Here is a 25,847-nt window from a genome sequence, read left to right on the forward strand (position 1 = left end):
TGCGTAAAAGAAAGACTTTTACTGAAAGTGAAAAAATCCAAAAACACCATCTAAAATCTAAAGTGGACTAATCGGGACTATATGGGTATCAAATGAAAGGTAAAATACGAATATGACACTAAAACTTGCGTTCAGGGAGACGCTTCAACCCAAACAACTCTTTCAAACGGACAATAGAGTTCATGTTAATAAGATAAAAGGTATTACGAATATGACATAAAAAACTTCCAAATGGTCATATTAGCCGATCATGGCTGTATGGGACTCAAGTGAAAAGTAGTTAGGAGTTGGTTAGGAATATGACAATAGAATTTGTATCCAAGTATCTGCAAATGCAAATTGCAAATTTGGCCATGAACAATCCATTAAGGAACAGGGGCAGTCTTCTCACATATCAATGAGTACTGTCCGATTCATGTTTAAGCTCAATGATAAGTGGCCTCCTTTTTAAAGCTGTTTCCGAACGGCGTGCCGCTGTGCGTCACGTCTATGGGGAGAAGTTTTTACGTGATAAAGTAAAGATAAAGTCAATTGATCCTTCATGTCAATATGGGACTGAAATGAACAGTATTTGGGCGTAGAAAATGAATCAATCAGGTATCCAATTTTAAGGCCATATGTTGGGCCCCCCAAACCGCACATATCCACCAACTATGGCAATATGGGACTCTAATTGAAGGTATTTTGGAGTAGAGCACGAAATTTATATCCATATTAAAGGCAAAATGAGTGGCCAACCCACCCCCAAAAAGGACTCCTTATTACCCTAATTTTCAAAAACGCCAGATCTCTGAAATGGGTGGTGCAAGCTGATATATTCTTATTTAACCTAAGAACAAAAATTTGGTATCCATTGTTCTGTTGGGCTGCCTAGGGTTCCCACCCAAATGAAAGGAAAGGTAAATATAGTTGTTGTTGTTGTAACAGTTTACTGTGTTCTATCTTTCGTCTGCATGATTCTGTTGAGTGTCAAGACCCAGGAACTCTGCGACTAAGATGGGGTGCGTCCACAGGGATCTGGGTCTGGCCGGGCAGTTAAACAGGTGACGTGTATCGTGCGGTCCCTGGTTACAATCGGGACATACATCTTGCACGTCGGCATCAATCCTAGCTCTGTGGGAATTGAGGCGGCTGCATCTGCCGGAACGTAATTGAGCCAGAACCACTCTGGTTTGCCGGGGGAGGTCGATTTCTTCGGGTGCAATGGAAGGCGGTCGTTCTCCAAGGACCACAAATATAGTAACAAACTGATGTGGTAATAATTGACGGTCTAAGCAAAAACTCATAGATTTATTTCGCATTCTTATTAGAATTTCCTAATCATAATAATTGAGTTAAAAATTGCGCCCTCTGTTTTGACAATTAAAACAAACACTATAGTATTATATCTATTATTTCTACTGTATCCTCAGTTAAACCCAAATATGGGCCGATTTGGATCATATTTGGCTTAGATGCCCAAAATTCTTATACAAGTCCCACCGGTTATTTATTCGCCTTTTATGGGCTTAAAACCCTAAATTGACGATCGGTCTATATGGCAGCATTAGGGTCCAATCTGAGTCATATTCGAACCGAATATTCGATACAACTCACGATATTCGATACAACTCACAATTTCAATTGTCAGGGAAATCGAGTAACAAACACGAATGTTTTGACTTTCAGATCGGTATGTATGGCAACTAAAGGGTGATTTTTTTGAGGTTAGGATTTTCATGCATTAGTATTTGACAGATCACGTGGGATTTCAGACATGGTGTCAAAGAGAAAGATGCTCAGTATGCTTTGACATTTCATCATGAATAGACTTACTAACGAGCAACGCTTGCAAATCATTGAATTTTATTACCAAAATCAGTGTTCGGTTCGAAATGTGTTCATTCACCGTAACGTTGCGTCCAACAGCATCTTTGAAAAAATACGGTCCAATGATTCCACCAGCGTACAAACCACACCAAACAGTGCATTTTTCGGGATGCATGGGCAGTTCTTGAACGGCTTCTGGTTGCTATTCACTCCAAATGCGGCAATTTTGCTTATTTACGTAGCCATTCAACCAGAAATGAGCCTCATCGCTGAACAAAATTTGTCAAAATTTGAACACATTTCGAACCGAACACTGATTTTGGTAATAAAATTCAATGATTTGCAAGCGTTGCTCGTTAGTAAGTCTATTCATGATGAAATGTCAAAGCATACTGAGCATCTTTCTCTTTGACACCATTTCTGAAATCCCACGTGATCTGTCAAATACTAATGCATAAAAATCCTAACCTCAAAAAAATCACCCTTTATATTTAAATATATTTCTATGGCTCAGGGAGTTTAGAAAACCTCACGGTTTGAAATATCGAAAGAAATTTCCAAACACCTTATATATCGAATTAGATTGTTCGAAAAATTGCTATCATCCGCCAGCATTCAAAAAGATGTTGGAAGAAGAGCAATGGAAACGAAACACAAAGGCTGTGGCATTTTTAACTTTAAAAAAATTTTAAGTAATATTTTTAAATGTTGTTGTTGACAACATGTCTATATGTGAAGGTGGCGATCCTCATCTAGCTCCTTAAGATGAGCATCACCGTTCCGGTCCAAAAGACCAATCGCCGCGGGAACATGTTGGTTATTGGGGTTTTAAAGGCGTCAATAACACGCCTTGTCATATCGAGTATCACCGGCACCGGCTCTTGTGCAAATACTCAGTATTTGTACAATCTGTGCCAATCTGCTCGATACAGCTGATTGTCCCGCGGCGATCGTTTCTTTCGACCGGAACGAGCTTGCTCACCTACAGGTGCTTGACGAAGATAGCCACCTCCACATGAAAATGTGAATACAACAACAACGACATCAACAACACATCACATTTCATAGCATTCTCCCCTAGGTAACGACCAGCAGGGCATAGCTCTGGCAGAGCAGATTGAAGGCTCCACGTTTTGCACGGTAAATAAGGATGCCTCCACTAGGATTACGAGGAAGTGTAGTAGCTCACCAGACATTTCCTTTGCATTCCCTGATCTTCTGAGCGACGTATCCTGGCAAGCCGTCATGTCATTGGGGTCAGACCACCTCCCCATAATTCTCACCATCGACTGACCACCCGACTTCATAACCTCTGAAGAAGGCCGATTAGGCTGGCTTCAGAGAGTACACCAATCGCCGCTTCCGTGAACTGACACCTCCTCAAATGTGCTAGTTGCCGAGAGGAAATTCCGAGACATCATTAACGCAGCAGCTGCTCGCTTCGTGCCAAGTGCGGCCCAAATTCCCATTGCAGGCAGTGGTTGTTGTTGTAGCAGTTTGTTGGGTTTTATCTTTCGTCTGCTTGATTCTGTTGAGTGTCAAGATCCAGGAATTCTGCGACTAAGATGGGGTTGCGTCCAGAGGGATCTGGGTCTGAGTCGAGTGGGTCTGGCTGGGGAGTTAAACAGATGACGTGTATCATGTATCAGGCAGTGGTGCTCGCAGACGAGAGTGATGGGATTCGTTGTACGGACCCCACTAACCCCGGAATTAGTGAGCTGAATCTGGAAATAAACATGGTAGTCAACGAACATAGCCGGAATTTGTGACTGGAACACTGGGAGCAATGTAACTTAGATAGCGGTTTAGTCAAGCTGTGGTCTACTGTTAAGTCACTCTCGAACCCCGGTAGACGGGATGACAGGACCTCAGGCACTTTTGGCGTCGTAGCCGTGACTAATCCAAAGAAATGTGCCAGATTGTTCAACCGTCAATTTATTGTGCATCCCGAGAATGGCAGAGCAAGAAGGAGAGCCACTCGCCGTATCCGTGGTCTTCGAGCAAATGGACAGCCATCACAATTTACCGTGTGCGAAGTTACGAAAGTCATCTGTGGCGCCAAATCAACTAAGGCGTTGGGCCCCTACGGAATCTCTACACTGATGCTGTAGAATCTGGATTCACCTGGAGTTGACTACCTTACTACTGTCCTGTTTTTGAACACTCTTATAGTTCCCGCTACTAAAGCCTGGAAAGGACCCCAGTTTGGAGGAGTCGTACAGACCGATCTCCCTCCCTTTACCTGTAGCCAAGACGCATGAGGCATTACTTCTCCCGAGCCTCGTAGGAGAATTTCCATCGCGGAGCATCAGCATGGATTTCGAGGACTGCATAGCACAACAACTGCTTTGCAAACAAGGACGTTCCTAGTGGCACTGGACCAATCGAAGGCATTCGATATCGCCAACACGTCCCTCCAGCCATGTCTGAAACGCTGGGTCGCGAATTATCATGTCTTTTGTGCAATTTAGGTATAAGAAGTCGAAGCTGCGTAGAGTGAAACAGGGAGTTCCCCAAGGCGGGGTGATATCTCCCGCACTCATTAACCTCTACCTGTACTCCATTCTACTCCCCAGACGGCATAGAAATCGTGTCATATGCGGACGATTGTGGTATCAGGCCCCCGACCCATTGATGACATATGCGATAGGTTGAACGTTTACCTCAACGAACTAGCCTCATATTTCGCTGCAAGAGATCAGAAGATATTTGCCACCAAATCTTCAGCCATATTTTTCCCTTCAAATACGCGTGAGGTGAATACTGAGCTGAAAGTGATGGTCGATGGAGAAATGATTCCGATCATCAAGTGTCCAAAATATATATTCTCCCCTCATGCCACAGCAATTTGCGGTAAAGTCAAAAGCAGAAACAAGGTCCTGAAGTCATCTGCCGACAGCACTTGATGTGCTGACAAAGAAACTTTGTTGACCACGTACAAAGCAATTGACCGGTCTGTGGTAAGTTATGCAGAGCCAGTGTGGAGTAATACTCAGATCTGTCAGAATGCCGCCCTTCGAACTGCGACGGGTTGTCTCCTCAGTTCTCGTGTGCGCCACCTCCGCCAAGAGACAAAGATCGTATCAGTGCGAAGACACAACTACATGCTGTTTAAGCAATACGTTTTGGGCTGTTATCGCAGAGATAATTCAAATCATTTAAGGTAGATCCCATCATGTGGATCTACCTTAAATATATATAGATTTATTATTAGAAACGTTTAAATTATAAATTAAAATGTGAAAAAAAATTTAAAAACCCAACGAAGAATTTGACGTTCTAGTGGGATTTGGAAACAACTCTGGAGTTGGACAAGTCCATTAGCTGGGCAAGTGAGCCAACCTTCTTAATTCAGCCATGGTGGGAATTTGCGCCACCATAACTACAGGGTTGTACAGTTGATTTCGTGAAGTTACCAACGATAACACGCAAGATGGCAGAAATACAGGGAGAAACTAACCCAAATAATTCAGCATGTACGGAAATTATCAACTGTTTATAGCGACTGTCGCTAGAATATTAAGCTGTAAACAAACTAATTCCATTCTGGCGAACTTAAATGAAGCTCGTTCAAAAAAGTGCGCAGATCAAATTAAAAGTGAGATAAATACCTTTATTTTGGAGGATTTAAATGAAAGGACTTGTTTCAAAAAAGTGCGCATTCGAAATTAAAGGGGAGATCAATACCTTTAATTTGGAATACTTCACTTAACCCAGAACTGTTTTTCGTGGAACAAACGTTCAAGTGTTCTATTTCGAAACTGGAGGGCAGAACTCTAAATGCAGCCTGGAAGCCATAAATGGACTTCTTTAAAACAATCCCGTGTACCAAATTAAAGGGGAAATCGACACCTTTAATTTGGTGTACGGTACATACCCCAGAACTGTTTTTCGTAGAACAATCCTTCCAGATTTCTATTTTGAAACTGGAGAGCTAGACACTAAATCCACCCTGGAAGCCATAAATAAACTTCGTTCAAAAAAGTGCGCATACCAAATGAAAGGGGAGATCAGTACATTTAATTTGATGTTATACACTTACCCCAGAACTGTTTTTCGTAGAACAAAGTTTTATGTTATCATTGAGATTTTTGTAGTGTTTCAAAAAAGTAACCGGGGAAAACATCATTTTTACCGGTAAAAAGCAACACAGTTTCAGCCATTATTTGGCATGTTATGATGTAAATTGCATGCCATAAAAATTAATAAATAGTTTATTGAATTTAAATTTTAACGATCTAGGCTTGCACGGAAAAAAAATATTTTTTTTATTGGCAAAATGTTTGCGAGCGAAAATTTGACTAGGGCTGCGTACTGGACTTCTAGTAAAAATAGGTTTAAATTTGCTGCCCACCAGTTTCAGAATAGAAATTAGAAACAGTTCTATATTTATGTGGGGTATACCATACAAAAGGTACTGATCTCCTTTTTCATTTGGTATCCGCACTTTTTTAAACATAGTTCATTTATGGCATCTAGACTGGATTTTGTATCCTGCCCTCCCGTTTCAAATTAGAAATTTGGAAGGTTTGTTCTACGAAAAACAGTTCTGGGATATGTGTGGTATACCAAATTAAAGGTATTGATCTCCCCTTTAGGATTGTTCTACGAAAAATAGTTCTGGAATATGTGTGGTATACCAAATTAAAGGTATTGATATTGAATTTGATGTACGATCTTTTTTGAACGAAGTTCATTTATGGCTCCCAGACTGAATTTTGTTTCCTGCCCATCAGTTTCTAAATATAACTAAAGTAGTTTTGTTCTACGAAAAACAGTTCTGGGGTAAGTGTGCTATGCCAAATTAAAGGTATTGATCTCCCCTTTATGATCCACTGTGAAAGCCATAAGTGGACTACGTTCAAAGAAGTGCTCAATTTGATGTACTATACATATCACAGAACCGTTTATCGTAGAACAACCTTTGCAGATTTCTATTTTGAAACTTTAGGGCAGGACACTACATCCAGTCTGAACTTCGTTCAAACAAGCGTGTATGCCAAATTAAAGGGAAGATACGCTTCGTGATTCGATGCTTTGCATTTGTCCTACCTAAGCGATTCTATGTACAAATAAAATTATTATGTGATGTAAAAAACGTGAAAACATTGGATATTTATTCAATGAACGGAACGTATGTTGGGATTCTTGGGCAAGCAGAACGAAGGTTTGATCGCAGAGAAGTGGGAGGTCTTCCACAGGGAGGAGAAGGATGAAGGAACACTCTTTGTTGTTAGCATTGATCAAGTCTCCGTGACAAGTTTGGCTAAGACTAAAGGCATGGCGCACTACGGGATCAAGGCTGTCTTTTTCAAGATTGGGAAGACTCGGATAGTCAGAAATCTCAGGCAGGTGAGTGACTCAATACCAGTGGGCTGACGACGAGACAATCACCGCCTCTCTCAATGTCGGCAAGACTAGAATAAGCAAAGAACCTAATACTAAAATATCAGGCAGTGCAGTGGCGAGAGACCCAACAAAGCCTAACAAACAGGACCCCGACGACGGACCCATCAAAGACTTAAAGATTCGGAATACTGGCCTATGTTACTTTACTTTAATTGGCTCTGACAGAATATTTCTTCCATTAGCCGAACGTAGAATAGTGTTCCAAGCGCCTCGATCTTCTACGCTCATTCTAAAATCTCTGACACCAAGTTTCAAGGTGTCTCCCACAACTTGATGTTTCCATCGGGCTTTTGGTCTTTCCAATTTGCGTGTACCACCGTGTTTGCCTTCAAAAGACTTCTTTGCTGGAGCTTCTTCATCCATTCTGACAACATGCGTGTAACTATGCTATCGTCGTCATACAGCTCATACAGCTCGTGGTTCATACGTCGCCTATATTCTCCGTTAACGCAAACTGGTCCATATATTTTACGAAGAATCTTTCTCTCAAATACTCCAAGCACTGCCTCATCTGATTTCACAAGTACCCATGCTTCAGAACCATATAACAGCACGGGTAGTATCAGTGTCTTGTAAAGTGTAGTCTTCGTCTGTCGAGAGGTGGCTTTGTTTCTAAACTGCTTACTTAGTCCAAAGTAGCATCTGTTTGCCAGTATTATTCTACGCTTTATCTCAAAATTGATGTCATTCGTTTCGGTTACGGCGGTGCCGAGGTAGATAAAGTTACTGACTATATCAAAGTTGTGGTTCCCAACTTTCTCCATGTTCTTTATCTGCGCGGATGTGCAAGGCTTTTAGGGAGTGGAAACCATCCATTTCGTCTTATCTCCATTTACTGCCAGACCCATTTTCACTGACTCTCTTTCGATTCTTTCAAAGGCTGCAGTTACTACTTCCGGTGACCGACCTATGATATCGATATCGTCGGCATAGGCGAGTAGCATGTGTTCTCTTGTGATTAGTGTGCCATATCTATTCACTTCTGCATCTGGTATAATCTTCTCCAGCAGGATATTAAAGAGATCACACGATAGGCTGTCTCCTTGTCTGAAACCTCGTTTAGTATTAAATGGTTCGGAGAGATTCTTTCCTATTCTTACTGAGGAACGCGTATCAGCAAGTGTCATCCTGCAGAGTCTTATTAATTTTGCATGGATACCAAACTCAGACATGGCTTGAAATACCTTTGAACGTAAAGGAGTATCGAAGGCGGCTTTGTAGTCAACAAAGAGGTGATAGGTGTTGATTTGTATTTCTCGGGTCTTTTCCAGGATTTGGCGCAGTGTGAATATCTGGTTTAGGGTAGATTTACCTGGTCTAAAGCCGCATTGATAGGGCCCAATTATCTCATTGACTTTAGGTTTTAATCTTTCACACAGTACGCTCGAGAGTATCTTGTATGCGATGGGGAGGAGACTTATTCCTCTGTAGTTGGCACATTCCGTCTTGTCTCCTTTCTTGTGTACGGGACATAGTATGCTGAGGTTCCAATCATCGGGTATGCGTTCTTCTAGCCAGATTGAACCGATAAGCTGATGCATACGCCTTATCGGCGTGTCGCCTCCGGTCTTAAATAGTTCAGCGGGTAATCCGTCGGCTCCTGCTGCCTTGTTGTTCTTTAGTCGGGTTACAGCTACTTGGACCTCATTCTGACTAGGAGGTAAACATTCTATACCATCATCAGGGATTGGTTCTGCGGTATCCTCTTCGCCGCCAACATCGGACACTAGCAGTTGGGTAAAATGTTCTTTCCATATCCTGAGCATGTTATCTGTGTTAGCTACCAGATTTCCTTCTTTGTCCCTGCAGGAGGATGTGCCTGCACCAAAGCCATCGGTTTGGTGTTTAATTCTTTGGTAGAATTTCCGGACTTCATTCTGGCTCCTGTACATCTCAATTCGTTTGCACTCACGTCTTTCCATTTCTTTTTTCTTTCTGCGGAATAGACGTTTCTCCTCTCTTCTTTTCTTCCGATACCTCTCCTTCATCTGGCGCGTTGCTACTGATTGCAGGGTTGCTCTAGAAGCCGCATTCTTGGCTTCAGTAGCATCTCGACACTCTTGTTCGTACCATGGGTTTTTTTCCGGTACCCAAGTACGGATTTCACGGCATTTTCCATGGAGTGGGCAATTGTTTGCCACTGCGCCATTATATCATCGGAACAAGGAGTGCTTTCATCAAGCAGTTGGGTCAGTCTAGTGGAGTATGCCGCTGCCATTTGTTGTGTCTGCAGCTTTTCAATATCCAGCTTCCGTGCAGTGTCAGATCGTACTTTCCTCGTCATGTTCAAACGGGTGGGAACCTTTGCTGCAATAAGGTAATGATCTTTTTTTTTTTTTTTTTTTTTTTGTAATTTTTATTAATGCGATCTATCTAACATTGATATTTAACATTATTCTGGTGTTTTAAATTTCTTTTAGATGGTATTAACCCAGTGGTCAATCCATTTAACATATACATACATAAATTTCAGTTTGAGGAACAATATTTATACAAAGATTTTATTTATGCGATTAGATCTTGTGGTGCTTTTCGTTTTAGCCTTGTAAAAGTTTCCCGATTTGACATTAAGTTGGCCGCTAGGGGGTTTGGATGGTCGTCAATTCTTAATTTATATGACATTAATTGCGATGAAATCTCTTCCTTTACTGTTTTTATGTTTAGATCCTTATGTAGGCGTTCGTTGGTAACGTATGTTGTGGCATTTGTAATTATTCTTAGTACTTTAGATTGAAACTGTTGCAGTAATTTTATATTGGTATTTGAGGCGGTCCCCCATAATTGGATGCCATATGTCCAGATTGGTTTTAATATGCATTTGTATATGAGGATTTTGTTTTCCAAAGAGAGTTTCGAGCGGTATCCAATTAGGTATTTCATTTTTCTCAGTTGAATATCGAGAGCCTTTCTTTTAGTTTGGATGTGTTTCTTCCATTTAAGTTTTCTATCTAGATAAATTCCAAGATATAGGGCTTCATCTTTCTGTGGGATCTCAATTTGGTTCAATTGAACAGGGGGACATGTGGCATGTTTCAATGTATATGTAACTTGGGTAGATTTTGACTCATTGGCTTTTATACGCCATTCACGTAGCCATACCGATAACGTGTTTAAGTACTTTTGGAGGGCATTACTCGCTTTTTGTGCATCTTTACTGACAGCTAATACCGCTGTATCATCAGCGAAAGTCCCGATCACAGCATTCTGTGATCGTGGAAGGTCAGCTGTAAATAAGAGATATAGCAGTGGACCAAGTACACTACCTTGTGGTACACCGGCACGAATATTCTTGATGGTACTTGCTTCACCGGCTTCTTGAACATAAAAATGCCGATCGTTAATATACGATTTAATAAACAGATAAAAATTGATTGGTAACAGCTTTTTTATTTTGTAAAGTAAGCCCTCGTGCCATACCTTATCAAATGCTTGCGATATATCCAGGAATGCAGCTGTACAAAATTCTTTGGATTCAAACGCGTTGTGTATTGTTTCAACCAGACGATGGATTTGTTCTATTGTGCCGTGATTTTTCCTGAACCCAAATTGATGGTCAGGGATAAGTTCTTTTTGATTTACAATTGGCGTTAATCGCTTTAAAAATAGAATTTCAAGAACTTTGGAAAGTACAGACAGCAGACTAATTGGACGATAAGACTTTACTTGGTCTGTGGGTTTGCCAGGTTTTTGAATCATTGTTATTTGCGCAACCTTCCATTGCGGGGGTACAAAGCATCGAGTCAAGCATGCGTTGTATATGTAGGTCAATAAATTTAAAGCATTTGCAGGAAGTTCTTTTAAGATAGTTGGTGTAATCAAATCATAACCAGGTGCTTTATTTGCTTTAAGGGTGTTGATAACTTTAATAACTTCAGCCTTCGAAAATTTTTTAATGGGCAGATCAAGTTGGTGGGTTTCATCTAGGATTTTTTTAATATTTTCTGGTACAACTTCATTTGTATTTGGGGTAAATACATCAAATAAGTGGTTTGCAAATGTAGTTGCTTTTTCTAAGTTACTCTTTGTCCAAGAACTATCGGGTTTTCTTATTGGGTGATTTATTTTTGGGTATCTCTTGATAGATTTGGTCACTTTCCACAGGGAATAATCTGTAGACTTGTTTGGACCAAGACCCTGAATATTTTTTTCAAAATTTTCATTTTGTATATTCTGTAGAAGAAGTTTGAGTTCGGCTGTTGCTTTGTTTAGTTTCCTCTTATCATCAGGAGATCGCGTTCTTTGCCACGTTTTCTTCGCTTTCCGTTTAATGAAAAGTTTTTTCAAGACGTTTGTTGGAGTAGTGTGATTTATGGAGAAACTTTTCTGAGGTGTTGCATTCCATGACGCTAGTTGAATATTGCGGACTAGATGTTCCACTGCATCTACTAAATCTTCGTCTGTTTTAAGAGGAATGTTCTCACTTAGATTCGTACTTAAAAGATACCGAAAATAGTGCCAATTGGTTTTCTTATTGTGTAATGTACATTTTTGGTCCTGTATTATATATTTGCAATGCACGGTAAGGAGAACCGGTGAATGGTCGGAAGAGAGTTCACAGATCGATGTGCAATTTTGTGATCCTTCGGGGATACCCTTTGAGACACAAAAATCAATTAGATCTGGGGTTTTATTTACATCAGTGGGCCAATATGTTGGGGTACCAGAGGATTTAACGTTCAAGTTCAGTTCTTTGATGGCGTAAAACAGTTGTTTTCCCTTTGGAGATGTAAGTCGGGAGCCCCATAGAGGATGTTTAGCATTGTAGTCACCACAAGCTAAGAATTTGTTTCCAAGTGATCTGAAGAAACTAATGTATAAATCTTTTTTAATGTTATGTTTCGGTGGGCAGTAAATTGAGGAGATGGTTAATGGTCCAAGCCAGTCTTCTACTATAATGTTAGTTGCTTGTATCTCTTGCGCGCAATAATGTGTTCCTTGGTGATGTTTTATGGTTTTTCTTATTAGGATCCCCGATCCTCCTCTTGCTTTGCTGTCAGGGTGATTTACATGATAAAAATCATATTGTGGAATTAAAAGATGAGATTTTTGTGTAAAGTGTGTCTCACAAATTAGCATTACATCTATCTGTCTTGTTCTTAGGAATTCCTTTACTTCTAATATATGGTTTGACAAGCCATTTGCATTCCAGAAAACTATGTTGAGTTGACTCATATGGTAATCTGTGAAAGTTGAGCAGTAACATTCAAAATAAGGCTGGTCATTTGCTGCATTAGAGCATTGAGGCTGGTAAGCATTTCCTTAATGTTGGAGACATTAGGGTTACATATAGGTTGTTGTTGTAGTGTTGGCTGGCTTTGTGGGTGTTGGGAGTGAGATTGAAGAGTAGGGTTCTGGTTTATAATATTTTGGACGTTTGTGGAGTTGGTGACAGCATTGGAGTATGAAGCTGGAGCTGTTAGATTTGATTGTTCTGTGATTGCTTGGGAAGTTATGGCTTGTCTTTCTCTATTTGTTCTTTGAGTTGGAAAGTGTTTTTGAAAAAGTTGTTTATAAATGTTGCAACCTTTATAGTTTGCTGGGTGGTTTCCTTCACATAGGGCACATTTCACTTCGCTAGCCCAATTTTTACGTACACAAGACTTTGAGTCATGACTACCAGCACATTTGATACAAACAGATTTTTTTCTGCAATAAGTTTTAGTATGGCCATATTGTTGACAGTTTGCGCATTGTGGTATGGTTTTCTTTGGACGAGGTGCTTCAAATTTAACAATAGTATTCATAAGTCTTGTGACAGAAAAAATATTTTTATTGTTTGGTTTCGTGGATAACGTTATTTCGAATAATGGTAGTGGTTTTTTAGAATATCTATTCTTAATATTCCATACATTGGTGGCTTCGTGACCTTCTTTCAGAAGCTCATCCTTCAGTTCTTCCACATCTACAGTTGGATGAATATTTTTGAGAATCACTTTGAACCCTCTTTCATTTTTCGGTTTGTAGGTATGGAATTCTGTATCCTTTTTTTGAAGTTCTTCAACAATTACTTTGTATGTTTCATGGGTCTTTGACATTATTTTTATCTGATCATTACGAAGAGACTTGATTTCGTATTGATTTGGTACGCATTGGGAAAGAAGCGACATCAATGGCTGAATATTTCCAACCTTATCCACAAAGATTGGTGGTGGTTTGGAATGTTCAAGTAAATTTGAATTAGCATCAGTTTGTAAATTTGAACTCATTGCCTGGCTATCCAGAATTGCAAATTGATTTTCAGAAGCTGGATTACTTTTTCCAAGCCAGTATTCGTCTACTGTAGCTTGCTTTTTGTTGGCATTAGATTGGTTTGGACTTTCTCTATGTCGTTTATTCTTTTGGACTGTTTGCCATTCACCTGTTGGATTTGGGGTTGTTACAATGCTTTCGGCAATATTTTGTTGGTGGTTCTCAAAACGGCCAACTTCATTTGCAAGTTCTTCTTCGTCTGTTTGAAACGACTCAGAACATTGGTTTTGATTAATTTGCCCTTTCAGGGTTTCGACATCTTTTTGAAGTTGAAAGCACAATCTTTCATATTTTTGGCTTCTCGCTGACAGCTCGGCGTTTGCCTTTTCTAATTGCTGGAGCTTGCTTACTCTCAGCGAACCAATACTGTTTCTTGGGGTTATGTCCTCGCTCATATTCATAGTTAACGGCTATCAGTGGGTATTTAGTGTCGATAATGCAGTATATGCGCTTTGTGTAAACACGCCATATACGCGCGACATTACCAACAGCTGATATCGTCAGACTACTTTTTTATGCGACCAAGCTATGTAAAGGTAATGATCTGAATCTATATTCGCTCCACGGATCGGTCGTACCTCTAACACGCTGGATGAATGCCTTCCATCTATCACAACGTGATCAATTTGATTTCTCGTGTTTTGATCGGGTGACAGCCATGTGGTTTTGTGGATATTTTTATGTTGAAATCTGGTACTACTAACTACCATGTTTTTTGCCGCGGCGAACTCTATCAGCCTCAACCCATTACTGGACGTTATCTCGTGGAGGCTAAACTTTCCGACTGTTGGACCAAATTTGTCTTCCTTCCCTATTTTCGCATTAAAATCTCCCAGAACGATTTTAATATCATGGGCGGGGCAGCGGTCATATTCTCTCTCTAGGCGCTCGTAGAAAATATCCTTGGTCTGCTCATCTTTGTCTTCCGTCGGGGCATGGGCACAAATAAGGCTGATATTGAAGAATTTGGCTTTTATGCGGATTGTGGCTAGCCTTTCATCCACCGGAGTAAAGCTGGAGACTAGGTGTTTCAGTCTCCGACTAACCACAAATCCACGGCCAAATTCATGCCTCGTGTTATGGCAGCTATAGTATAGTTCGTCACCGTTTGGTGTTGTAGTGACGCCATTCCCAGTCCATCGCACTTCCTGTAAGGCGGTAATATCTGCCTTGTACTTCTCTAATACATCCGCCAGCGCGTATACCTTTTTTAGTTTGCATGGGTCGTCAACGTTGGGGGGGTCCGTTTTTACTCTTCCTTTGTTTTTCATAGTAGTTCTATGTTTTCCGGGGGCGGGTTACTGGCCCAGCGCCCCAACCGCATGGTTTTGTGGGATTGCATGTATCCCTCGTTGTGGCGAGCCGCTTGCTCCATGATCCGACGCTCGTCGCCAGCCGCCACTAACCTGGGAACCAGTCTAAAGAACAGGGAGCAGACGATGAGATCATCACCTACCCCCAAGATGTCCATTTACTGGAGGACCAATGATTGAGGTAATCCAGCGAGAATGGTAAACACGCTCTGATGGAGAAAATCAGCAAGGGAAGATTCATATTAGCTTAATTTATTGTAGGAGGAGGTTCAGGATTGGAGGGTCTCCATGGAGCACTCTTTCTCTGACCATCGCTACATCATCGCACGGCCAGTGCCGTGCTATTCTAACCCTGGACAAAATTCGGAAGGCTACTCAGAAGATTGTCCAAATATAGAAGACATTGTCGAAAATGTCAACTGGATTACGATTGCGCTATCTTCCTTCGAAGATAGTTGTCCTCTTCGGCAAAGGAAGGCCCAAGAAGAACCCTGGAAGACCGGGGAGATTCCCAATATTGGTAACAGAGCACGTCGTAAAAAAGCGTAATGTTATTGGGAGGTGTATTACAAACGGCTCAAGAACTAAAATAAGATTACCAGAGCGGCAAAACGTGCCTCCTGGAAGCTTTTCTGCGAACAGGTCGATAGCGTTAATGAGACTGCCAAGATAAAAAAGTTTCTCTCAAAAATCCATGTCCAAGCTGAAACTTTAGTAGACGACATGGGAGTGAGAGCAGAGATAACGGAGGACATGTAGAGACCTGCATCTGATGGTATATTTCCGGCGTTACTACAGAAAGAGGCAGACTATCTGGCGCCTTCTGGTCAACATTTTCACAGTGTGGCTAGGACTTGTATATACTCCGAAAGCCTGGAAGGTGGCAAGGGTGGTGTTTATACCCAAGCCTGGCAAGACAAATTATGCGACACCTTACGTCCTTTCTACTCAAAACCATGAAACATATTGTGGACACCATGATGAAGATTAGGATATCCAGCGAACTGCTCAAATACAAATAGCATATCTATGTCCAGGGAAAGTCGGTGGACTGCACTGCACGAGGTTGTGCATAAAATAGAAGAATCCTTCGATGCCAAAAGGTACACACTGGCGATATGCATTGACATCGAGGGGGCTTTTAACAATGTGCGGAGCGACACACTGACCCAATACTTAGACCAGTACCGGGTGGACCCGTTCCTTAGAAACTAAATAAACCATATGTTAAGGAACAGATGGATAAATTATGTGTCCCATGGCATAAATATAAGGGAGAAAGTGGCACAGAGGACGCCACAGGGGGGCATTTTATGGCCACTCCTATGGGTGACACCATAAATGACCTATTATGGATGCTGTCTGAAGAGGGATTTGAACCCGTTTGCTACGCAAACGATGTTATAGTACTTCTAAGGGGCAAGGATCCGAACGAGCTATGCAGAAGGGCCGGAAGGGTCATGCATATGGCGTACGAATGGGTTAGACTTAGGTGTCTCAATGTTAACCTAAGAAGACATAAATCTTCTCAATCAAAATCAAAAATCCATGTCCAAGCTGAAACTTTAGTAGACGACATGGGAGTGAGAGCAGAGATAACGGAGGACATGTAGAGACCTGCATCTGATGGTATATTTCCGGCGTTACTACAGAAAGAGGCAGACTATCTGGCGCCTTCTGGTCAAAATTTTCACAGTGTGGCTAGGACTTGTATATACTCCGAAAGCCTGGAAGGTGGCAAGGGTGGTGTTTATACCCAAGCCTGGCAAGACAAATTATGCGACACCTTACGTCCTTTCTACTCAAAATCATGAAACATATTGTGAACACCATGATGAAGATTAGGATATCCAGCGAACTGCTCAAATACAAATAGCATATCTATGTCCAGGGAAAGTCGGTGGACTGCACTGCACGAGGTTGTGCATAAAATAGAAGAATCCTTCGATGCCAAAAGGTACACACTGGCGATATGCATTGACATCGAGGGGGCTTTTAACAATGTGCGGAGCGACACACTGACCCAATACTTAGACCAGTACCGGGTGGACCCGTTCCTTTGAGACTAAATAAACCATATGTTAAGGAACAGATGGATAAATTATGTGTCCCATGGCATAAATATAAGGGAGAAAGTGGCACAGAGGACGCCACAGGGGGGCATTTTATGGCCACTCCTATGGGTGACACCATAAATGACCTATTATGGATGCTGTCTGAAGAGGGATTTGAACCCGTTTGCTACGCAAACGATGTTATAGAACTTCTAAGGGGCAAGGATCCGAACGAGCTATGCAGAAGGGCCGGAAGGGTCATGCATATGGCGTACGAATGGGTTAGACTTAGGTGTCTCAATGTTAACCTAGAGAAGACATAAATCTACCTGTTCACGAGGAAGACGAAACTGAACCAATTCAACGCACCACCTTTCCTCAATAGAACGATTTCGATATCTGACAAGGTCAAATACTTAGGTATGATCTTGGATAGGAAACTTAATTGGAAGGAGGAGGAGGAGCGTACTGAGAAGGCTCACAGATGTTGCGCACTATGTAGACGGCCGTAGGTTCGAAATGGGGCCTGAATATGAAGGCACAGAAGATACACTTGCTCAACAGAGGCGTGATTAGACCAATACTTACTAACGGCTCAGTAGTTTGGTGGACTGCTATGGAGAAAAAGAGCAACGTTAGGACCATACCAGACGTAAACCAACACACTTAGGTGGAGACACAATAGCAGACATGAACCAACTTAGATGAGTGGTATTTTGTAAGTAGCATTCCTTACTTAAAATTTTCTTTTTAGAGGTTACTTTATAATTTTTAGTGCGCACAATAATCCGATTACTGGCTTAGGTGTATGTCCATAGTGGCATGAGGCAGATTAATATCTCTCTTTTCAACCTAACCTTACCTATTCAATGAAGTCGAAATAAATTTCCAATGCGTACAATATGTACCCGCCGTTTTTCATTCCAATCTGAAATATAGGTTCATGAGAAATTTATTTTAAATATTATGTCACCCTGTATAGTTATCAACAACAGTATCTGTGATGCCCTCCTAAATAAAAATTCGAAAAGATTGTTCTACGAAAAACAATTCAAGGATATGTGTTGTACACCAAATAAAAGGTACTGATCTCCCCTTTAATTTGGTATACTCACTTTTTTGAACGAAGTCCTTTTATGGCCTATAGACTGAATTTCCAAAATCTTGAAGGATTGTTCTACGAAAAACATTTCTGGGGTATGTGGTGCACCAAATTAAAGCTGCTGATAACTACTTTAATTTGGAGCAAGCAATTTATTGAAAGAACTCATTAATGGCTTCCAAACTGGATTAAGTGTCCTGACCTAAAAGTAAAGTTTGTAAGCAGAAATCCGGAAGGATTGTGCTACGTAAAACAGTTCTGGGGTAACTGTGGTATAGCAAATTAAAGTTGTTGATCTCCCCTTTAATTTGGTGTAAGCACTTTGTTGGATGATGTCCATATATAGCTTCCACACTGGATTCAGTTTCCTGCCTTCCTGTTTCTAAGTTTCTGGAATATGTGTGGTATACTAAGTTAAAGGTGTTGATCTTTCCTTTAATTTTGTATACGCATTTTTTGAACGAAGTCTATTTATGGCTTTTAGGCTGGATTTTGTGTAAAGTACAGACCATGACATAATTACCAGATAGTGTACCGTATACAGCTGAATACAATTTGTTCTCGCGAAGTGCGCTATCTGTCAACGAGTTTTGGTTGTATGTGTGTGTTATAGTAAAGAACCTCTAATAAACAAACAACGAAAAATGACGCGAACTAGTAACATACACAAAATTAGAGTTGCACTAACCACTGATTTTGACAGATAGTGCACTCAATATTTTGTTTTTGGGCAACTGCCACTACCTGTAAATAAATATATCTTGGTTGGTACTCTATTACGCTTTTCACGCGAAAAAACTGTCAAACTCTATATAAAAAAACGTATAAGCTAAAAACATGTGAAATAAATAAATGCCCTTTATAAGCTAATGGCTTAAAAGGAGCACATCAATACAATTAATCCTAGTGTAATATGAATTTAAGATTGAGTTAATACAAAATTTCATGTAGTTTAGGTTAAAGTGGCAGTCTGCCATCACCTCACTTAGACGTTTTCGTCCATTGTGATACCACAGGAACAGAAGAAGGAAGATGCCTTCTAGTCCCTACCGTTGAACCACCCAGATCGCTTTAAAAACCCAAATAACTTGCGAATGTTCACATCCGCTAAATCAGACAGGTTCTCAAAGAAATGAGAACCTAAAGTGGAACTCCTTCTGACTGCTAGTGCGGGACACACACACACAGAAGGTGTTCTATATTCTCTTCTTCCTCGATGTCCGTCAGCATGTTTTCCGATTAGGAGTGACCTGTCTTGACGGACACAATGACTAAGACGTCTGTTTTAGCCAATGACAGCAAAACAGTAGACCTCTTCAAGTCTAGATGAGGTCACATAGTTTTGGAATGTTCACAGCCCCCTCTTTGTGACCATCTATCATTCGTTGCCCTTCGGGCCTGGTCCTGAAAACTCCAGTGTCCCAGGAGTGTGTAAGGTAGTTTCTAGTCTCGCAAGCTCTTCTGCTTTACAATTCCCTGGGATATCCATGTGGCCCGGCACCCAGAACAGGTGAATTTGTTCAGCCATCTCGTTGAGAGATCTGCGACAGTCGAGGGCGGTTTCTGTGTTCAGAAATACGTTCTCCAGGGATTTAATGGCTGCCTGGCTGACTGAGAAGATATTTATGCCCAGGAACCCATGCCAGCGTCACATCGTGTGACTGGAGCCTATCCAGGAATTCCAAACAATTCGCCACGCATCTCGACCTCACCATCCACGACCCTAAGGCCTTGAGCGCCGCCATACTGTCCACATAAATTTTGAGTTTCGAGGGCAGTAAATCCCACAATTTCCCTTGCGGCCACTGCAATGGCACAGACCTCTGCCTAGGTTAGATTAGCTTTAAGAGGCAGTCTGCCATCAGACTCACTTAGACGTTTTCAGCCATTGTGATACCACAGCTTCTCCAATAGTCGTTGCTAGCAACCTTCAGCCTGTCAGCATGTTTTCCGATTAGACAGTGACCTGACGGACACAATGTCTGAGACGTCTGTTCTAGCCAATGACAGCAAAGCGGTAAACCTCTTCAAGTTTAGATTAGGCCACATAGTTTTGGAATGCTCACAGCCCCCTCTTTGTGACTATCTTTCATTCAATGTGTAGGGTAGTTCCTAGTCTCGCAAGCTCGTTTGCTTTAAAATTCCATGGGATATCCCTGTGGCCCGGCACCCAGAACAGGTGAATTTTGTTCAGCCATCTCGTTGAGAGATCTGCGACAGTCGAGGGCGGTTTCTGTGTTCAGAAATACGTTCTCCAGGGATTTAATGGCTGCCTGGCTGTCTGAGAAGATATTTATGCCAATCGTCGTAATGACATTATATCTTAGCCATTCCACCACTTCCTTAATTGCAAGGATCTCTGCTTGATACACACCGCAGTGGTCGAGTAACCTCTCCGATATGACCAGTTCTAGATCTTCAGAGTACACCCCAAAGCCCACCTGGTCGTTTAGTTTGGAACCATCCGTATAGAAGTCTATGTAACTTCTGTTACCAGGGCTATCGTAGTTCCAACCGGTTCTATCAGGAAACGTGGTACAGTAATTTTTATCAAAAAGCGACTCAGGTAGGGTGTAATCCACATTGCCTGGAACATCGGATATTGTATCAAGGATAACACAGTGTCCGTAGCCGCCACATGACCAATGAGAAAGCTGTCTTAACCTCATGGCAGTGGTCGCTGCAATTTGGGGGGCAGAGGCATAAGAAGTAGCATTAAATTCAGTGCATCAGATGGTGTCGTCCTCAGTGCGGCTGTGATGCACAAACAAGTCATCCTTTGGATCCGGTTGAGTATTGAAAATAAGTTGGGCTTTTGAAGCGCCGCCAGACCACAACACTATATAGCATTATAGGTCTGACAACTGCAGTATATACCAAATCCTCATCTTTTACCAATTATCCTCTTGCAGGTGTAAAGGGCAAGAGTGGCCTTTCTTGTCCTTTCCAAAATGTTGGATTTAAAGTTCAATTACTTGTCCAGCAAAACACCCAGGTATTTTGCGCTTTCTGTAAGTGGAAAATTTTCTCCACCCAAGGAGACAGGTTCCACTGTACGCAACTTGTATCTCCTGAAGAAAAAAACTACTTTTGTCTTGCAAGGATTTATACCCAGACCACTTTCGGTAGCCTACTTTGCTGTTGCACGTAGAGCTTCCTGAAGTACATCTCTTAGAGTACTGAGAAACTTCCCCTAACGCAATTGCCACGTCATCAGCATTCGCGACCACTTTTACGCTTTTTTCTTCCAGATATATATATACAGGGTGGCTGATGAATATTGCTACAATGATGAATATTGCTACATTTTTTTTTCGGTGTATGGAATACATTTTTCTTTTATTCATGTTAAATTAAATTATTAAATTAATTATTAAATTATTATTAATTAAATTAATTAATTAATTAATTAAATTAATTATTAAATTATTATTATTAAATAGAAAAAAAGTTATTACATTTTTTTTTGGTAGCGGCTTTCATCAGCCACCCTGTATAAATATATATCGCTCTATTACAAAGTAGAGGAGACAGTACACCAACTTGAGGTGTTCCTCTGCTGACCCATCTTTTTAGACCCACAAATCCCAAGCCTGCGTAATGCATCTTTTAGTAAGTAAGTTATTAATAAACTTACTTACGGTATAGAAACTAGAAACTCCAACTCCTTCATGATTGACGTCGGGTTTACATTGTAATTCAACCGGTGAAACATCATCAGGGCCTGGCGACTTAAAGGAGTCGAAACTTCTTATCGCCCAAAGGATTTTCAGCTCGGACACAATTTTCCCAATGGCCTCCGACGAGTGCATATCAGTGGCAAGCTATTCTGGCACCACGTTGTCCGTTGGAGAATTTCCCAGGAAATGTGTATCAATAAGTAGTTTTAGTGTTATCTCACTAGACATTGTCCATACATTCTCTGACTTCTGGATATACCCCACCGTAATAGGTCTCGAGGACAGAATTTTCCATAGCCTAGAGACCTCAGATGTATCCTTCACGGAGCTGCAAAATTCCACCCACGATTTGTTCTGAGCCTTTCTAAGCTCGCCCTTAAATTTTCTTAGCTCAGCCTTATAGATGTCCCAATCGTGTGGTGCTCTTGTGGCTTTTGCTCTATTGAAGATTTTTCTGCAGTCCTTACTTAGACCAACCAGCTCCGGGGTCCACCATGACGGTCGCTGTTTCCCCCTTTGGGCATGGCACTAGGGCATGCTGACACAAGCGAGTTTCCACATCCTTTTCTCCTTTCCGTAGTTTCCACATCCTTTTCTAGTCTAGAAGGGATAGTGGTGCCGAAATGTATCCCAATCCGCCTTTTTTTCTGTTTAGCCGAGGGACCACTACTTCAGTATTTTCTCCAAGGCTAAAACTAATATAACGATGATCTGAGAAGCTGTGGTCATCCAACACTTCCCTAAATCTTCAGTGCTTAGCGACGGAAGAAGAAAAACATTTAGACTACTCTTTGCAAGAATACAGGCTCTGTGTCTCCCATTCCCCGTACCCTTGAGAAGTTTAATTCCGGAATTCTTAGTCCACGTACCATTCCTCCACACACCCATGGTTCCTAGATAAGAACCACGTCAAATCTCCCAGCCATCGGGACAACCTTTAGTGCCGCCGAAGCGGCCTTACAATAGTGGATTCAAAACTTCTACCACTGTTGTGTTAGCCTTGTCTTCTGACTCCACCAAGAGTTAATGCTCACAAGATTCGATAGAACTTGTCATGCTGAGCTTCCGTACGCATCCAGGGGCAAGTGAGAAAGCTGTGGAACCACTCTTCCTCAGATCACTGGGCACTTGCGGTGTGGACGATTTCTCCTTAGATGCTTCACTAACTGCTGCTGTCGAAGTACTTTCTGATTTCCCGCTGGCGCACATTTTGAGCCCAGTTCAACCTTGTGAACCACCCACACAGGTCTTGTCTGGTCCCGTTTCGATGGATATCTCGATTGTGGCAGGGGGATTTTCAGACTCCTGCAATCCACCAGACTTTAGCAATGTGGTCGATAGTTCCACAGACAAGTGTTAAGCAACAGTTGCTGAGTCGTCTCCTGATTCCCCAACCCCACCGCTTCTATAGACATTCAGTTTCAACTTGTTGAATCCGTACGATACATCCCCTTCAGACTTGTTGAGGTCTGCGAGACAGCCGGAGTTAAGTACGAATCCTGCATGTCTCCGGTCACCATCAGCCTCATCCAATCTACCACACTTCCAGTCGGTGATTGAAAGATTGGGATTACATTCCCTTAGTCTTCCAATTATCGCTTCAGGATCTGAGGGAGCATGCGCCATTGGTCGAGAAGGAATATTTTCCTTCTTGACTAAATCTAGTGCCGTACCTAGCCAGATCTTACCAATCTTTTTTAGCGCACAACGATACATTCCATTTGAGTGTTAAATGCCGAAGGCAATGTATAGGTCTCGATAACAGACATCATTGTCAAAAACTGGAGGAGATCCAGGATATTTCACAAGGACATCGGAGTTTACTGATGACAGTCCATTGACTATCCCACTCCAATTATTCCTAGGTATGCAGCACTGTTCTTCTCCCTTGTCGACAGCTGCCATCACCCAACTGTCCGTAGTGACATTAGCAAAGGTTCTTGGACCCATCTTACTGTTGTTCTCAATAGTTCTTTTTCATATAATTATGTTTTAAAAAAATATGGTATTTTGTTGTTGTTTTGTTCAAAACTAGTGCAAAAAATATGTGAAATATAACATTCATAAAAAGCGTGCACTGCAATGTTTTTCTACTTAAACCAACATGATAAAAATGAGTTTTAGTCGCATTTTCATTCGTTCATTGTCTTTTCAATAAAAGCTTTAATTTTTTTAAAATAACCACACAAATAATCTAAGTTACTAACATAAATGTGTGTGGTGGAACATTTGATGGGATTGCCAAATAGAGCCTTATTAAGGTCAATATCAGAAAGGAGAGTAGATTTCACTGAAGTTCTACAATTAGGCTGTGTGCCGTTTGGTAGCAAAGTAGTAGGGCTTGTAAAAATATGACGTATAGTATGGTGAATAATTTTTGAGTAGCTGTCCTGTCCTGGTCCAAAGATTTCCACTTATTTTCTGACCACTTGTCGCTGTGCTGGCATGGTGGCGTATGCGCGGCTAGTGCTCGCCGAAGGGATGGTTTTTGCGCAAGCGTATCACTTATCAGGAACAAAAGTTTTACATGCCAGGCTTATCTAAAAAAGGTATGTTTGGCCCGAAAAAGAAACGAAATATCTAATGTTTAACCAAAAAAAGGAGACACCATACCTGCCTGTTGGAATGCCTTCTCGCCTGGTCCTATGGCAAGGTGTAGCCCTCCCTCTGGAGCAAGAGCTCCACTATAGCAACTTTCCAATCTGTTGCCCTGTACCTACCTCTTCATTTTATCCCCTTCCTATCTACATCTACTTTATCCCCTAGATCTACATGATCTCAAAGAAACCCATGAGTTTCATTAAACGTTGTAAACATTTATCAAGAAAGCATTTATTTGCTATAAAATGCCTCCATAACTAAAATTCATTTAAAATGTATAAATCCATTAATTGCAATTCCATTTAGCAGAAAACAATCTGTTGCCAATCCGGTCATACCAAAAAAAAAATACATTATTTGGCCTTAGCATACAGAAATTAAATTTAATTGTAAATCATTCATATCGGACGAAAACGTTTAAATGTTTACTCTATGGAACTAATGGGATCTGCATTCTTATCTATTTCAGGGCTCCTGCCGCCAACTATGAAGTTTAGCCCCAATTGGACGCTTACTCTCCGTCCGTCGTAATGTTTAATGTAAGTATTAGTTGTTTCAAAAACAAAAAAAGGGTATAATATAGTGTACTCTTATTCTTTTTTTCTTTTTAGGCCATTTTCAATGCCAAAAAGGACGACACTGAACACCTGCCTAGAGAGAGCTCTTTCTACTGGCAAGGACCATAAATTAAAAATAAATGAGTTCATGAGGTTCATCACGATTAGCTATTAAAGAAGGTGTCTTTTTCATATTGCCCATCATTTTGGTTCTAAGGATATAATAGCACCCGCTGTAATTTTTCTTTTTGTCTCAATATCACAATACCGCACTTTCCACTCAGCTAGCTATTTTTTTCGGCTCGTTTAGACTTAATCATGCTCTCGCTTGCTCACCTCCGGGTTGCTGCACTGCCAAAAGGAAAAAGAAAGATTTTCCTTCTTGGGCCAGTTGCCTGTGTTGTCATTTGTCCCATCATGGCGTACTTCCCAGCCAGAACTTCCTCTGAGGGGCCAAATGACAACACAAAACCAACTGTCCTACTGTCGTTCAGACAGGGGTCGTGGTTTACCCATATCCGTTATTGTCCTACTGCAAATTTCGCCCATGAACAGGGGCAAACTTCTCACATATCAATGAGTGCAGTCCGATTTACTAATTACTTAAATTTGAATCGGACAGCATTCATTGAAAGTTTGTCCGCTTTCCTCAAACTTTAACTGGTTACGTAAAAATATGTTGCGTACTTTGTTGAGGCTAGTACTAGGTTTTTTTTTGGAAAAATTTCCCTAAATGGTTCTTTCGGTGGTTTGACAAGGTTACCACATTTGATTTTTTTGGTTTCTTTGCCCAAAATGTTGTCATTTACATATAAAAATTCATATGGCACCAACCATTTTATCAGCTGCTTACGTACATGTTTACACACAAATGTGAGTGTGTGGACACTACTCAGATTCATATATGTTGTTGCAATTTCAACCAAAACCCACCCCTTCGAAAGAAATAATTAATGAAACACAAAGCTATTTTTAAAAACGAATTCGGCTTTTATTTGTAAAAGTAATTAGATTTTGCAGTATTTTCGTTGGCATGAGTTAAATAAACACAACTTTCCAAAAGCCTTTGCCAG

At 41.1% G+C, this 25,847-nt stretch overlaps 1 long non-coding RNA gene across 1 annotated transcript; it reads left to right on the top strand.

Moving 5' to 3' along the window:
* LOC106093317 (uncharacterized) lies at positions 1 to 25,847 on the top strand. The gene is made up of 3 exons (XR_001222331.2): positions 1 to 99; positions 24,687 to 24,756; positions 24,829 to 25,847. It is a non-coding gene; the product is annotated as an uncharacterized LOC106093317 (long non-coding RNA).

This window comes from Stomoxys calcitrans, chromosome 2 (genome assembly GCF_963082655.1).
Source record: "Stomoxys calcitrans chromosome 2, idStoCalc2.1, whole genome shotgun sequence".
NCBI classification, from domain to species: Eukaryota; Metazoa; Arthropoda; class Insecta; order Diptera; family Muscidae; genus Stomoxys; species Stomoxys calcitrans.